Source organism: Cydia strobilella, chromosome 2, assembly GCF_947568885.1.
Source record: "Cydia strobilella chromosome 2, ilCydStro3.1, whole genome shotgun sequence".
Lineage (NCBI taxonomy): Eukaryota > Metazoa > Arthropoda > Insecta > Lepidoptera > Tortricidae > Cydia > Cydia strobilella.
This window is the reverse complement of record NC_086042.1, coordinates 6,613,272-6,631,847: the sequence shown is the minus strand read 5'-3', so window position 1 is coordinate 6,631,847 and position 18,576 is coordinate 6,613,272.

Here is an 18,576-nt window from a genome sequence, read left to right as displayed (position 1 = left end):
AATTTTAACACATATCTGTGAAAGAACACGGGTCAATATCATATAAAAAATTTGTTTTTTCCTATTGGTATTCTAGGTGTACTCACTAGGTTAAGAATAATTGTATATATAATGAATATTCAAACACGATGTAAATTGTTCTTGAATAAATAAACTGAAACATACTTACTTATTTTCTACTGTTGGGGCATAAACACTTTGCCTAAATTACATTGAAAATAGGAATACCCTAATTAAGTAAATTAAATAATTACTTTCCTACTTGCACAGTGAAAAATAATCGCTAAGCTATCATTCTAATGACACACCCATACATATTCACTTTACATTCATTATTATAATTGCGGTAATTTGCAGCGATGCAATTATGGCGGGACATTGCGTAGGTACATATGTATAATAATTGTGTTAAGTATACTTTACTAATTATTAGATCATTAGGTAATGCACGACGCTAAATTTATACTGTAGATGGACAATTTCTTAATAAATAGGTAATTAATCAAAAAGTTATTTTTGTAGAATTCAGTGATAGAGCCCAAATAGAACGCCATTCCATTGGTACTATTTAATCTACCCTGTTATGTGTGTCATGGTTTTTTGTCGGAATGTAAGTATTAGGTGTGAATATAAACATTAGTACCATTTATAATAACAAAGTACCTACTTCATTAATTCGCATAATTATAGGTATCAACCTAAGAGTTATAAGTCCCAATAATATGCTTTCATTGGCTGTGGTTTGTGTCCGTGTGTGTGTTTGTGTGTGTGTGTGTGTGTGTGTGTGTTTGTGTGTGTTTGTGTGTTTAAAGTATACTTATATACTTTGCCCAAAAACTAAATTTTTCAACAAATTCTGTATTTGGCTGATTCAATAATTTAAATAGATTTCTTAATTTCTACTTTCTTGCCAGTTTGATTATGTACTTGCAGCGGTAATTTTTATTACATTTTCTTTTTTCCATTAGGAAATCTTTTTCTACAGTGTGTAGGTAAATCAAATACGGACGATAAATTGAACCAGATATAGAATTTATCCGTGTAATCATTTCAGTCAATCGGTTTTTTTTTAAGTTACACTTAATCAAAATCATGATCCCGAAGCATTACCGAAAATTTACCGATGCAGCAATGTACTGCAAACATTACGAGAACATGACATGAGACATATTATGACATTACGAGATACGAGCTTTTTATAGTAACTGCCAACAAGCGTTGACTTTAAAAAGCTCGTATCTATATGTTGCGTTACATTGCGGGCCGAATTATTTTGTATGGTATTTATTTTCATTATATCTGGGCAACATTAATCTCAATATATGTACTACTTAGGTCCTATGCTAACCACTGTTTATATTTGCCCGTATTGATAGCTTTTACACATAACAATTTCAAATGATGAACAATACAATTTAAAACTGTTTATTATAATGTGTTTCACAGTTTATTATATCTAGTTATTTGCTTCTGATCATTTAAATTTTAGCGAATAATTCTTAGGTTATTCAATCCTTACCTATCAAAGATAACGTGATTCACTCACGTATACAAATCAAACCCGTTGTGTTTACTGCTGTGTTATCAAGAGCAGCGTAATTGATATAGTTATTTCAGAATCCGGTAATTTTCGATGTTTTACCGATGACCTTCCCGGATCAGAGCAATTTCATGCATTTACAAACATTATAATAAAGACATCATGCACACGTAATTGTTTTAATAGCCTCCCATTATCTGAATTGTCATGATATCTTCTTTTATGCCGCGCGTTGCGGCGCGCTAGTTGGCCGATTATTATTAGAGATTTTTATCGCAAAAGCACTGTATCATTGTTAGATAATAACGGCGGATGACATCGTATTATTCGCGGTTATTCATTCCCACGAAGGTTCGATTCAGGCAATCTCAGCGGGACTTCGGATTTTCTCGAAAGGGATTCGAGCACAATTGGATTTTTGGTTAGGAAACTGGAATAATATAATCGGGTATCCTGAAATCTCTGATTTGAATCGGAGGCTTTGCCGCGAATCGAGGTCGAGCGCTGCTGAGTCATCGGGAGTGAGATGTCCGGGACGGCCCTCACGTGGGGTGAACAATTATAAGCCTGAAAGGATCTCATGTCTCTCTGTTTATGGGTAATCTTGCCATCTACGAGCATACACTTGATAAACGACATCTTTCAGCGTTCAGATTATCTAGAGTAATCAAATAGGACCTTTGTATTAAACATTTTGTAGGTACAAGGTACAAACTATAGGTACCCATTACCCATTATCATTGCGTTTGACTTGGAGTGAAGCTTACTGGTTCAGTAGTACCTAATAGTAATGTCCTTACATTCGGTACATCCTAGTTTTTATCTCTGAAAAAACAAATGCACTGTGGTAAAGTTAAGGAGTAAGAGGACGACTGCTTCTCACATTTTTCTCCCTGGATATTGGCATTATGAAAAATATTTTATACAATGTGAAAAAATCAAATGTGATTAATGTACATTAATCACAGCTGATTGTTTTCGATTTTTTGATTATTATAAGAGTTAGGAAAGAAAAACAAAATTCTACGCACATGTTTAAAAGCTTGAACTCTTATTGCAATAAGAAAGAAAACGAACCAGCACGGCTCTGGTCAATATACATTGAATTGTGTAAAAATATTTTTTATAGTATCAATACAGGGAAGAAAATGGGGACCAAGATTGTACGAACTTCACTATCGTCTTAAACAATTCTATCACTTCACATTTTGTGATGGTGTTATAATATGATAAAACGTTCATATATTATATAATACATACTTATAACGTACGAGTTATAGACACGAGGATGTCATATATTTCTCGTCAAGTACTCGTATCGTACATTCGACGATACACACGTAAGGAGTTTATTCCGAGTACGTACTTACAATAGAGAAGGTAGCATTGTGTACCACAAAGGCGAGGATAAGGCTTTTGTTGCAGATGCGAGCACGTAAGCCACCAAGCTCGCCTTATCTATCAAACGAGAATAAACAAACTTACTGAATTACGGAAGATGTGGAAAATGCTTTTTAGGGTTCCGCACCCAAGGGTAAAAACGGGACCCTATTACTAAGACTCCTCTGTCCGTCTGTCTGTCAGTCTATCACCAGGCTGTATCTCATGAACCGTGACAGCTAGACAGCTGAAATTTTTACAGATGGTGTATTTATGTTGCCGCTATAACAACAAATACTAAAAACAGAATAAAATAAAATAAATATTTAAGTGGGGGCTCCCATACAACGAACGTAATTTTTTGCCGTTTTTGAGTATTAATGTTCCGGAATCCTTTGTGCGCGTGTCCGACTCGCACTTAGCCGATTTTTAGTAACGTTAGCGATTTACAGCATACAACATATATTTTATCAAAGAGTTGACGTATGTTTAGACTCAGATAAGTTTTCTTATCTTAAATAATATTATCGGTGAGATACCTCGTAAGCAAAAATAAAAGTACGTCGCTCTTAAGTGAAAGATACTGTATAACTATAGAATTACTAGGACGGTAGGTATTTTTTTACTGGCCTTACTAAGTGTTCAGACTCACTTTCTAAACCTTAAATCCGAAGAAGAGATAATGATTACTTTTATGATTCCGGACTCGAAACTAAAAGGGTATTTCTACACTATTTCTGTATGTAAGCGACCGGGGCAAATTTTCTCAGAATGTGTGTTTTTTGTAGTATCTCTATATACTTAAATATTGTAAAAAAAATGTGTTATGGTACGGAAAAGCATAAGGCAGGTTTTTTTACTTAAATGCCTTTTATGTATACTCGTACATGTGCATTGTACGTACCTACATGTTTTAGAAAACCATATTGTAGTTAGAAAAAAAAAGACGAGAACGTAAATCATTCACCGTATATTCTGTTAAGCTTTGGAAATCGCTACCACCTCCTTTGAGACAGTGTCAAACAGTGGCATCGCTAAAATATGAATTAAATAAGGGTTCCTTTTGTACCTTTTTGGTACGGAACCCTAAAAACTATGGCTCTCCGACGAAGAACCTACTGACAGGAAGGAAAAGGTGTGCGGTCATAATATATATATTTATATTTATTGATGTATTAATATAATATTAAATCACATTTGGAAACGGGTCTATCGCGAATTTATTTTGTTACCTTCATTTACCGACGTTTCGACACAGGTTTCACTGGTCGTGGTCGCGGCTAACTGACGTCCCAGCAAAATGTCAAAACAGAGATTTGTGTGACTACCCCACGAAAAGTGCATTTAAAGTTTGAGGTAGACATCACATTTACAAACCACACATAAAAGTTAATTATTGTCAATAGTCCGACACACAACACTCACAACATCCATGTCCATGTGATTTAATATGTGTTCAAACCGCGAAAGTTTTAAATGTTGTAATAATATAATGTTATATAATTACTTTAGGTATAGCTTTTAATTACTCCTTCTCCTTTAAGTATTGGTTAACTGGAAGAGATCCCTCTTAGGGATAAGTTCGCCTTTGTACTACATTTATGTTTTATCTGATGTAACCAATATTCCTTTCTTTTTGTACAATAAAGTGTTTACTTACTTACTTATTGTGATAATGGACGACCCTTATTGTTTTAATAACAAAACTTCCGTGAGACATGTCAAGCGATTTTTAACGTGAGTGACCCGTTTTAATATAGGTATTAACAAAGATAGATATAACTCCGTAATAGATGGATACAGTCTAAGGAAAAAACGTGCCTCGAAAATCACGAAAATTTGATTCTCGATCAGATGGCGCCACTAGTTTTGGCCTACACTCGTATAGAGGGCGTTGACTGTTTCGTTTGTTATTTATAATTTTAACGCATACCAGTGAAAGAACATGGGTCAAAATCATATAAAAATAATGAATGATAATAAAAAAATCATTTATCCATATTTAAATACATTTTATCGTATTTTTATAAATATTTATTTTTAGTTTTAAAGTGTGTCGACAGATGGCAGTGAATTTACTGGGGTTACAAAATTTACTATGACAGTACCGCTCTAGTATAAGTTACTCTATGGTATTAATATGAACATGACCATTTTTGTTACAGGCAAGTTTTATTAGACTAGTTGTTATTCTTTCGTATAAACCTAGTTCTTATTAAAGTGTACCATTTAGCCATATAATTAGTATAAGTACCTATCGCGTATGTTATATTTATTAAAAAAAAGTAGTAAGTAATGTATGTACATTATGCAAGTACATATTGTAAGTAAGTACCTAGCTAAGCAACCATTTTGTTAGAAGCCGCCGACAGTTCTTGTGTTCGTGACTGTTGTGAGCGGGAAGCCAACCGTAGTCTACAACCTAATAACAGTATGTCAACAATTAATTTATATATCAAAGATTTAATCAAAACAATTTACCTGGTTCTGTAGTTCAAACGTTCTATTTAAATATTTTTTTGAGTGAGTGAATGTTTGTCAAAACATTCTCGTTGGTACGTTGTGTTGCTAACGTTGTATGTCATTTTATAACAAATTGCCGGCCGAATGCCGGGGGAAGATTGCGATAAGGACAACTTTACTGCAGCTTACACGAAAAATCCTGCGTAAAAATCTCAGAAATCGAGGTTTCGTTCTCGACATTTTCTTCCTCCAAAACTGAACCAATCGTAAAGAAATTTTGGGAACGGAATGAGACAGAAATTATCTGTGCTGTGTGAGACCGATTTGATTTTTGCGTTTATTTTGCCGATTTTGTATGCTAGGCGTCCGCTAACGGCTCATTTTTTTGGCCGTTTTTTAGCGGTATTTGAAGTAACCTAGTTCTTATAAAAAGGAATATCAAAAAAAGCAAAATGTACAGAAACAGATACTGGTAAATCCAAGACGAAAATGTCGAGAACGTTTGTATGCAAAAATGATCTTAATTTAGCATATAATAAGTCAAGTAAATGGTTTGAACTGGGCTCACTGTTTATATTAGTAGACGTTGACTGTGGGCGTCGCAGGCGGCGCGGCGGCGGCGGTGCGTTCTCACGGCTCGCCGTTGAGGTCACGCCTCGGTTTGACCACCACTGCCACTGCCACCATACAAATTTACGCATCAACAATAATGGAATTGCTAACGGTATTGTATAGACTGAATTGTATGGAATGCTTTAAATAAGCAAGTATAATTTAACAAAATTTAAAAGTAAGGTAGGTTAGTTTCGTGCATATGCAAAATTTTTGGCATGGCTTTTACCTAATAATATCATATCCATACTAATATTATAAATGCGAAAGTCTGTCTGTCTGTCTGTCTGTCTGTGTGTTACCTCTTCACGCTTAAACCGCTACCGGTTTAGTTGAAATTTGGTATACAAATAGTTTGATTCCCGGGGAAGGACATAGGATACTTTTTATTCCAGAAGTCACCCCTCAAGGGGGTGAAAAGGGGGGTGGAAATTTGTATGGGGAATCAATAACCGCTCAACCGATTTAGATGAAACTTGGTATGGGGATGGTTGGAGCTGTGGGAAATGATATAAAATAACTTTTATCCCCGAAATCATCCCTTAAGGGTGTAAAAATGGGGTGGAAATGTATAGTGTGGACCAATTTGGGGGTGAAAAAAGGATGGATTAAAAAGCAGATTTGTTTTAGAATTAAGATACCCAAATTACTAATTCCACGCAGACGAAGTCACGGGCAAAAGCTAGTTAATCTATAAATATAAACATATATGTCCTAACTGACTGACTAACCTCAATCAACGGCAGCCCCAAACCGTTTGACCCAGAAAGCTGAATTTTTCACAAAACAATGTTTATACATATAAAAAAACAACCACCACGAATTTTTTTATATTAGCAACTTGAATCTTCGTTAGAAAGCATTTTTTTTAAATAAGCAAGGGGAAGGCCGGGCATATGATATGATATGATATGATATGATTTAATTATCTCACAATAAACAATTCCACGTAAAATTACGCATGGTAACTTCTTAGGGACTTATATTGTGATTATCATTTTATTTTACTTTATATAAATATAAAATTTTACAGTGACAAGTAATATTTCATACAAAATAACTAAAGTTATTAAATTACAACATTGCATATCAGCAGTTTTGGAAATAAAATCACCAAGAACGGGTCGTTATTAAGCTAGAAGAAAAATATACAATACTAGCTTTTGCCCGCGACTTCGTCTGCGTGGACCTAGTAACCGCAGCTAGAGTAAGAATAGCGCCTGGATAAATTCTCATAGCAATCTAAATTTGAGCATATTATGCACACAAATTAGCAGGCACTTCGTTAATTATCTCAATTCCACCCCGCTTTTTACTTTCTTAAGGGATGATTTTCGGGATAAAAACTATCCTATGTCCTTCTCAGGGACTCAACCTATCTCTATGCCAAATTTAATCTAAATCGGTTCAGCGGTTTAAGCGTGAAGAGGGAACACACAGACAGAAAGACAGACAGACAGACTTTCGCATTTATAATATTAGTATGGATGGATTGAGCACTTATGTCACAGAAATCGGGTGACCATGAGACGGTCATTATTAAGCTAATACTTAATTATATATTATTATACAGTAAACTTTCCCTGTAAGGAGGTGAAAGGATGTTGAATGTTTGTATCGAGTGAAATTTTATACAGAGACATAGGTATTACTGCAAGACAAGTGTCGCGTGTTGTCAAATCAACTGCTATTTTTTGCTGCATTGTGCTGTGCATGCTGGACAGCCCTTAGCAAGCACGAACAGCAACTGCACACGGCAGAAATTAAGATGCTGAGATGGGCTGGAGGAGTTACGCGCCTAGACAGGGTAAGGAATGAACATATCCGGGGTTCATTCAAAGTGGCTCCAGTAACAGAAAAACTCCGAGAAAGTAGGCTCCGCTAGTATGGACATGTTATGCGCCGCGATTATACCTACTCTGTGAAGACTGTACTTAACATTAATACAGGACCTACAGGAAGTGGTAAACCACCAGCCACTTGGTGGTCAACCGTCGAAAAGGATTTGAAAGCCCAGAAGCTTTCACCAGTGACAACCCGGGATCGAATATCCTGGCGCCGATGCACAAGGAGGCCCAACCCCAAATGAACTGGGACAGAGGCAGGAAGAAGAGAGGAGACATTAAAGACCCGCCCCAAATATAAGCACGACCTAAAAATCAATCCGATTTACAAAAATCCTGGTCTTAAATAATTGCCTTAGGTTACAAGATAATGAAATAATGTAATTTGCTCAATTGCTCATTGTGTGCGGAAACAGAAGAGTTGTGAAATGTATGGGGCGAATACATTCCACGACTCTTCTCTTTCCGAACTGACTCTAGTAGTAAACGAATACTAAAATGGCTTTGACTGAAATTTACTACAAACACACACTACAATTTACTAACCCTTACCTCAGAATGTTTAATTCTATTAGGCACAGTTCGACCTCATTAGGAAGGGTTAACGCTGCGGTGGACGAGGATGGATTACATCCATACGTCATCGCATGTATGCGTTCTTCTTGACTTGTAAAGTTACCTTCACCTGCGTGCGTATCCAACATGCCAATCGTTCACGCTCCGTAGCGAACGAAATGCCAATGTATCTGTCGCACTACTCGCACTAATATGGAAGAGAGAGATAACTACGCTACGCTACAGAGCGTTAACGATCAGCATGGTTGCTAGGCACCCTGGGAGCCTAGCCTAGCCAATCGAAACTTAAATAATGTATGAAAACAGTCACCCGACGTTTTGTAGCATCTGTAATCCCGTTATGTATGATTGTCATTTTATATTTTGTAAATGTATTTTGTACTGTACGTCGAAAAGCTCATAAATATCTGACACGATCTTAAGTATTTCTATTTCTATGTTTAAGATATTATTTTGTAGATACCACTGTGTAAAGTGCAATATTATAGATATAGGTCAACCATTTAACTGCGGCCGTGGTAAGAAGTTATTTAGGGTCAGCTACGGGCTAGTTGAAGGCTTGGCTGCATGAAGCTGATTCGTATTATTTTAAATAATTTTTAAGAAAAAAAAATCGACTTCAATGGGGGATGCCGCTGAAAGTTCACTTATTGTTGATGGTGCACTCTTAGATTCCAGACAATGAAATGAAAAAGACAGCATCTTTTGCCTAATAATGTAGAAAAGGAGGTAAAACCATCCACTTTTCTAGTAGCATTTCGTTTCTGTAAGGGTCGCAGTTCTAACCTAACCTAAACTATGTGTCATTGAAGAGTTCTATTCTGATCATCATCAGCAGTTCCACTTCATCAAATGTCACTTTTTAAAATGGAAGTGCTGTATTTGTTTATAAAAATACAAAAATCAGTATATGTATGCCTTTCACATTTGAGGAGTTCCCTCGATTCCTCATGGATCCCATCATCAGAACTCGAGCTTGACAAAAATGTTTCTTGAAAACCTAACTTGCTTAACAAACATAACGAAGAGGACAAATCGCCAAACGTGAACTATGCGTCATTGAAGAGTTCCGTTCTGATCATCATCAGCGGTTCCACTTCATCAAATGTCACTTTTTAAAATGGAAGTGCTGGATTTGTTTATAAAAATACAAAAATCACTATATGTATGCCTTTCACATTTGAGGAGTTCCGTCGATTCCTCATGGATCCCATCATCAGAACTTGAGCTTGACAAAAATGTTTCTTGAAAACCTAACTTGCTTAACAAACATAACGAAGAGGACAAATCGCCAAACGTGAACTATGCGTCATTGAAGAGTTCCGTTCTGATCATCATCAGCAGTTCCACTTCATCAAATGTCACTTTTTAAAATGGAAGTGCTGGATTTGTTTATAAAAATACAAAAATCACTATATGTATGCCTTTCACATTTGAGGAGTTCCGTCGATTCCTCATGGATCCCATCATCAGAACTCGAGCTTGACAAAAATGTTTCTTGAAAACCTAACTTGCTTAACAAACATAACGAAGAGGACAAATCGCCAAACGTGAACTATGCGTCATTGTAGAGTTCCGTTCTGATCATCATCAGCAGTTTCACTTCATCAAATGTCACTTTTTAATGAAAGCAAACTTCTTAATAAAAGAACTTCTGAAGACATATACTGATTTAAACCTCTGAAGACATCTTTATAAAATAAAAGTACATAACGAAATCTTATAAGAAAATTTTATTATTAATTAAAACTAAATAGCCGAATAAAAAGTTTCCGAATAAGAGTATAAAGACGAATAATAGGGATAATTTGTGGAATAGATAATCGTTCAGCAATATCTTTTTGGCACAGTGGTTACAGGTACAAATATCTCACGAGGATTGTTCTCAAAAGGTAAGGTAGGTATCGGAAATGTGATCTTGTTAGAAAGACAAACTATAAATTGTTTCTGACAGAATAAATTCACACAGTTCCTAGAAAAATACGTTAGTAAAACCGTAAAATTATAATAATTCTAAGAAAGGTTTGATGTTTCCAAAAACAGTATATAAAATGGCTAAATGATGTCATATCCGCTTGCGAAATAAAAACATCTCGCGAGACTAGAGGGCCTACCGCGAAACAGGAAAATCAAAATTTCGTTATTTGGCTCTCTATCGCTCTTGCTGCCTTTGAGATGTGGCTCTACCGAAGGATGTTAAAGATATTATGGACTGAAGACGTTACGAACTAAGAAGTACTGCGTAGAATGAAGAAGATTCCAGAAATACTCAACATCATTAAAAGACGAAAAACAGCCTATCTGGGTCACATATACAGAAATAAGAAATACGACTTATTACAAACAATTATCGAGGGAAAATTTGAGGGAAGAAGAGGGAGAGGTAGACCTAGATATAAATGGATAGATAACATTAAGGACTGGACACTTACAAAAGACGCAGCCACTCTCAAGAGATTAGCAAAGACCAGGAAGCTGAATGCCATGCTGACCGCCGACGCCCATTAGATGGGCATGGCACCAAAAGAAGAAGATCGCTCTTGCACATTCGAGCGATAGAGAGGCGGATGAAGAAATTTATATTTTCGTTTTCCGAGGTAGGGCCTCTGGACTTCAATCCCATTGGAACTAAACTGCTTATTAGTTTACCAACTTCTTCTTTAACGCGTAATCAGTTTGCCTGTAGCTATCAAAATCAATATCAGTATAATATAAAATGTAGTTAGTGCTTGAGTCGCTTAAAATTCATATGAGGTATTGTTAGAAGATCCTTATAAAAACTACAAAAATTCGACAAAAATCGAATTGCCAACCCGAATGTCAACATCAATTATTTATATTTTACTTTAAAACTATTATACTGAGAGAAGTTAATAATAATTACTAAGGCGGGTTGTAAGCTGTAACCTTCCTTCGTAGGTACCTAAGTAATCGTTACTACTCATTCTTGAACCATGTACGATACAACTACACGATTCAAAAAACAACCTCTGACAAAGACTAACCGCTGATCCAATGACCCCTAAATATTTTACCGCAGCGTATTAATCGAGTTAGTCTCGCTTTAGACAAATGCGTTGCTTGACAGTTAATGTTTTTATTTTATTGTGTTTCATTTAATTCATGTTTTTGTGCGTCCGCGGCCCGGAGGTGTCAATATTTTGTCACGAATCACATTAGGCGCGCGACGTATACTAATATCGTCATTAATTTGCTTCTAACAAAATTAACCGGTGGTTTTGATGTCCTTTAATAGGCCGCCGCTTAGAAAACAAAAGGACATCTAATCAACAGTGAACTATTAACGGTTGAAGCGCATATTTTATCGATATTAGGTTGAAATTGGAGATCATTTTAAAGTCGAATTAAGTCGTTTTAGTTTTAAAGGCGCAAGGTGTTTTAGGTAACATGCGTGGTGAAACAATTATATCGATGTTAACACGTGAATCGTCTCGGATTTTACAGGAGAAATCACTTAGTTAAATGACTTTCCGAACATCAAGAGGGTTGACCGAAGTCGACTTAACATTAACATCGATCCTAACAAAAAACAGTAAGGTATGAAAGAAAATACATACAAGAAAGTACTTAGTTTTATTTTAAAAGGAAATAAAAGTACCTAAGTTAAAATTTGCGGAAATATATGGCTGTTTCTCTTTTGAAACGTGAATATTTGTAACCATGTTAATTATTGCCCAACAAAATAACACATTACAACGTCTTCATCACTTTAAAGGTACCAAAAATAATTTGAAGAAGAGGTATTTTGCAACGAATAAAAAGCTAAATGATAAAACAATAAAGAAAACTGATTTAGTTCATTATTCTATTAATTCTACTTGCCTTGCTTACTCAACCTATGTTTTCATTACCTAATAAAACGTAGTGTACTTATAGTCTTTTCTCTAAAATGTTACATTTTCTAGGTACTGTCAGATTCTAATCAACAAAATAAACTTCAATTTAAGTAAAATAGAGATTAAAACTCATTGATAAAGAAGAATTTTTGAACGAATTTCGAAATCCATTCGCGAGGATAGAGCTCACGCCGGTCACTATACTGGCCCACCAGTTTACCTTTGTGCTCCATACAGTTCCTACTGCTTCATCATAAGGCTACCTATTGCGTGATTTATGTAATAAAAAAGTTGGCGGGCCAGTATTTTAATCGCACGCCACGCCCTCTGGTCACGCAAGATTGCGTTTCGGTACGCCGAAAAGCACTACTATACTATAACCACACATAGATAACAAAGAAATAACACGTACCTACCGATTTAAAAATAATCGTTATAGGTAGGTAAAATAGTTCAGGAGTTGATGATATTTTCTTCTTAAGCTGTTTTTATTACTTTTATCTATACAACTTACACACACGCTCTAGGCAACTCTATAATAACTATATCTATCCTAACTCTACACAGACTCTAGTACCCTAATCTAAACTGATTAGTACAAAATAATAGTAGGTAACTTCTGATATTACGGAGCCTGACAATTCACAAGTTTCTTAAATTACACACTCGTATCTATAATTGAGACCACATTGAGACCAAGCTGCTAAACAATCATAATCCTATCTATCGACAAAGTTATACAATATCTTAACCGTATACCTAGTATCTATTAGGTACGAGTATCTAAAGAAACATGTAACCGACCGGCACACTGTGGTCAAAACCCTATTGGATCACTACCGACCAATCGCATCGACCAATACCCAATATCGATCGATGCCTTAGATAATAAACCTAGTATTACACCTGCTATAAATTTTATCCATCTCCGTAAAAAAAAAGTTAAATTTTCTTACAGCCAATAGGAAAAAGACTATCAAAGGTGTATAAAAAAGTAATAAATAAAAGACGCAAGCGCACGCAGCCGCTGGGGGCGGATCGAATGGACGCCTCGGTTTCTACTCGAACCTGTTTTGTTTTAAAATTACTCCATGCCCATACAGCTGCCCGTGGAAATAAAATTGGTAAATGCGTTAATTTTAATTTATGTACCTAGTTATAGTTTAGTTTTAAGAAACACTTGCTGTGCCCTAACAGGGTTCATGTGTGAACGTACCCTAATGTAATGGTACCTATTCTGAACTTAAGAATTTACGAAAAATCAACAACAATAAGTCAATTTAGACTGAATACTTACAACGTTTAGTAAATAGCTTGTTTGCAAAGGTTATTGTCAAAGTACAACACAAACAACAGTTTTTCAACGACAATTTTTTTCTGTATTTTCTGTCAGTGTTGACATTTTTTAAGACAAGTGCTACGCAAACCGTGTGTTTTAGAAGTTGAAATAAAAAGCAGTAACACGAGCACCTTTATACAACTCACACACTAAGCCCAAATCAATACTGAAATTATCATGAAATATTCTTATCTATGTAAATGCAATACGATTTAAAAGGCTTACAGCTTCTTTCTTATGAAGTTCTACAAGATGCATTATTCCTTGATCCGCGTACCTACGTTTATGCTCCGTTCAACCTCGTATAATTTTTTTCGTTGCATCTCGACGACACCCTACATAATTTACCAATTAGATCGATAACCGGTAACCATCACTAGGGCCCAAGAATCTAGCCCGCTCCAGGTAAAGACTGATGGTTGAAAATTATAGATAATTGACCGATTACCGGGCCGCCTTCGGGCGGCCGAGACTACGTAATGTACTGATTATAAATGGGACGGGATATAATAATAGCATCGATTTCGATCCAGGATTCAGCGAGGCTTATTATATTAAGTGGAGAACGAACACGAGATTGGTGACGGCGTAATCATGTGTAATCATAGCGCGGAACGGGCATGTAAAGTGGCGGTCTCCAGTTTCCCAGACCGGCTATTTACTGGTCCGTAAATGGTCATGTCGTTCCTTCTATTATGTGGAATTTATTACGTGGGACTGTTGAAATGAAAGGTTTATTGTTCGGCTTTTCTATTTCAAGCACAAGCACTCCATTGTATTCTACACTTGACACGAATTAAGTTAAAAATAACTTGACTTTATAAGTATGTATTGAAAATTTTCAAATAATTTTGATTTTGTCAGTTCTATTACAAATATAAATAATATTTAATAAACTCTATTATTAAAAAGCTTTAAACCACCCTTAAACTACCTATTATATAGACATAAGAAACGCAAACAAGAAAAATCTCTACGGGTATAATAACATTTCCCAAGAAACTTCTTATAAGATCCTTTAACATAGTTAAGTAGACAACCTCTCCGGACCCGAAGGGTCATCCCTTTATTTCACAACAATCGCTCGGAAATTGATATTGATGCGGATTTCCATAAAAATAGGGTTTATTTGAATAAAGGATGACCGGCCCGTGAGGGACGCGTGGGCCCGTACTTTATAAAATTGTCTGCCCTCGGCCCGGTGATGCATGACCGGAGGTGTCGGATGACAGAAATGTTACTTTTACCACATCAAATGACTTCTCATTTTTTGGAGACTTTATCATCGCTTGGTTACGTTATGGGTATGGGTTCAATAAAGTATATTTTTCCGTGTGACTCCTGATATTTGAAAGCGTTACTTAATTAAACTTGTCGAGCAAGACCTATATTGTTGTTATTATTTGTATGTCTTACTATATCTCGGGACCATTATTATTGAGAGCCTGTTGTGTGCCACCGCTGGGCAAAGGCCTCCGCCCGCTTTTTCTAATCCTCCCGGTTTTATGCAGTTTTCGGCCATTCTTTTAAAAAGGAGTCTAGCTCGTCTCGCCATCGCCGACGTGGTCTATCTTGGCCCACACTCACTCGGCATACGACAGACATAGATAGCCCTGTCCCACTTCAGCTTAGCCGCTTTCCGAGCTACATCGATGACTTGTGTTCTGGAGCGCAGTGTGGTGTGGTGTAAGACCGATTATAGTAACTACCTTTTCTCGAATTCATCACTTTACAGAAATTGTTAGGAAAAAATCTACTTAGGAATACTTTATCAGTTCAACGTCAGCAATACGAACTCATCGTATTGATAAATGGATTTAATGAACTCCCAAATGTACAGAAATTCACGGAAAGTAAAATATTGACGCGAACGGAAGATATATCGTCAGATAATAGCCGTGACATTGCTGGACATTTGTTCCTATTGGTATGAAAGATAGGCGAAACGGATTTATGCCTATCCACTGTAACGTGACCTCTACAATAACTGATAACATTACGTAATCGGAGACTATACTTAAACTGGGTACACTGACATTTCCTCTTGCTCGTGTTTGGTAACCAGTTGTAATGACACTCCTGCTCGGCGTCCCCCGGGAACGAAGCTGGGACCGCCACATGGCAGGACTGACCGAGGCCAAATTACTTTTACCCCATTTCACGGAAGTTTGTTATGCCCTTCGTGTGTCATGAACTACGGAGTGTGGTCTTATGAAGTACTTACTAAACTACTTACAGTTATACTTATCAAACTCGTTTATTTTATTCGTGTATTTTAATTAAACTATGATTGTAACGATAACACTTTAAATGTTTATACAAACTTCAAAAGAAGCACTTTAAGTAAACTCCAATGGAAAACGTCCTATTAATTTGCTTGAAAAAACAAAACCAAGACACCGGGACAAACAAAGGCGCCGCTACGAAACGGAGCGAAACTTTCTTACTAATTAATTTAATCCCTTTGAGCCCTATCCCATTTGCCTAATTGAAGTGCGGTGTACATGTCAATTCTTTGTTCTTACTCTCTAACCATTCACAAACATTTTTCAACCTTAACTTTTAGTAGTAAAACTCATTTTACATTGAACCATTTTCGATTAAGTTCGAACGACGTTAATGATATGAGGGGCATACTTTGTTCCGTTTTGCATAAGTGTTGAGCAGACCTATTACTGTTTTAACAGATTGGTTTTTAAACAAAAAGTCGGCGTTTTATTAGACCTCTCTAATGCATAGAAGTTTTCAAGGATACGCCTACCATTTTCCGAATAATTTTCCAAATGAACACATTAGTAGCACCCGATATTTACTGAAGATAGTCAAAATGACATGTTATTGGCTGAAGACAAACAAAAGAAAGTGGTTTGTTTGATTTGAGTAAACAAACATTTCAGCCTGTATTGACTGAAAGGCTGATTTGACTGTAATGTCTTCATATATTGACAAACATTAGTGTGCATCTACATATAAGACCTATATATAAGTGCGTTTTAGCGTCAGCTATGAGCATTTGAAGTTTGTTTATAGGTTATCATATCTACACTCAAACACCACTAGAAAGTTACTTTTCCCCTCACTAGCTCGGAAAGCCGTCTTTTATCCTTTAAAACCAGCGGGGAAAAACGCATTTTATCCACTAGTGGGGAAAGTAATTTGACCTTGGATGGAGCGTGTTTAAGTAGCTTGACAGATAACAAAACGTAAAACGCTCATAATAATGGTTCGTTCGATATTAATTATCATTAAATAAATGGTTTGAGAATCTAATAAAAAAGACCAAATTTAGCTTTATTTAATAATTTTAAGTCAAAACCTTTAATTTCCATAAGAAACATAATATTGTCTTCGGTTACCGCGATAGTTACTCATGAAATAAAACTATGAAAACGGATTATATCGCGTATATTGAATTTATAATACATCCCGACGTTTCGAACTCTTTACAGCGTTCGTGGTCAACGGGTGACTGAGGAAAAATTACAAAGTGCAAAAATACCCACATACTAAAATAATGAACAATCATAGACTACAAACTTTAAGGCTGGTTGTACATGCAAAATCGGTTCATAAGGCTAGTTATACACTATAATTATTTTTCAAGTAAAGATATATATATATATACGCGATAAAAACTATGCCGGCTCCAACCCTACACCACGGACCCGAGAAGATTTAATTCCCTCCTAAATTGTAGGAGGGTATCCCAATATGGGACCGGCAACAAACTCGGCGGGACACATCTTTTCAAAACATCAGAATGTCCAGCATCATCCAACACTAAGGTCTCACAGTCTATGTCTCGCTTGCTCCTTTATCAGGTGGACTACAGGATCCCAAGCTGGTGGTAGAGAAAAGCCATCTTCCCTATTAAAGTTTGGATATTTCTTAATCTCAATGGCCTCGCGCAGCATTCTGGGTATGTAACGCTTCTCCTTGGCAAGAACCAGAGGCTTATCAAACTTGATTGAGTGATTGGCTTTATCCATGACATGCTCACAGACAGCAGACCTAGGCCGACGGTGCTTGACATCAGCTATGTGTTCCTTCACCCGAGTGGAAATGCTCCGTTTCGTCTGCCCGACATATGATAGGCCACACTCACAGTCCAGCCTGTACACTCCTGCAGTCTGTAGAGGGGTATTGCATTTTACAGGCCTCAGGAATTGTGACATCTTCTTCATTGACTTGAAATATGTTTTTATAGAAGCACGCTTCAAGATGTGGCTGATCCTGTCCGTGACCCCCCTGACAAAAGGCAGAATGGCAGGCCTGCGCTCGACTGTGGGGATCTTAATGTGGGACCTCTGGTTGACCCGCGGTATCCTGAGCTCATTTGCCTGGAGCGCGCGCCTGGCATGCTGGAGCTCCGCGGCCAGATGCTGGTCATCACATATCCTCTGGGCTCTCTGAAACAAAGATTTGCCTACTGTAACAAGTTGACTGGGATGGTGATGCGATTTGCCATTTAAGTACCTATCAGTATGAGTAGGTTTCCTATACACAGTGCGACCTAGGGTGTTATCAGGATTTCTTTTTACCAATACATCTAAGAAGGGGAGAGAACAGTCTTTTTCCAACTCCATAGTAAATTTTATTTTGCTATGGATGGAATTTAGGTGATCCAAGAAAGTTGAAACACTACTTTTTGGAAGTATAGTAAAAGTGTCATCTACGTATCTTTTAAATATCTTCATATGTCGGGCAGACGAAACGGAGCATTTCCACTCGGGTGAAGGAACACATAGCTGATGTCAAGCACCGTCGGCCTAGGTCTGCTGTCTGTGAGCATGTCATGGATAAAGCCAATCACTCAATCAAGTTTGATAAGCCTCTGGTTCTTGCCAAGGAGAAGCGTTACATACCCAGAATGCTGCGCGAGGCCATTGAGATTAAGAAATATCCAAACTTTAATAGGGAAGATGGCTTTTCTCTACCACCAGCTTGGGATCCTGTAGTCCACCT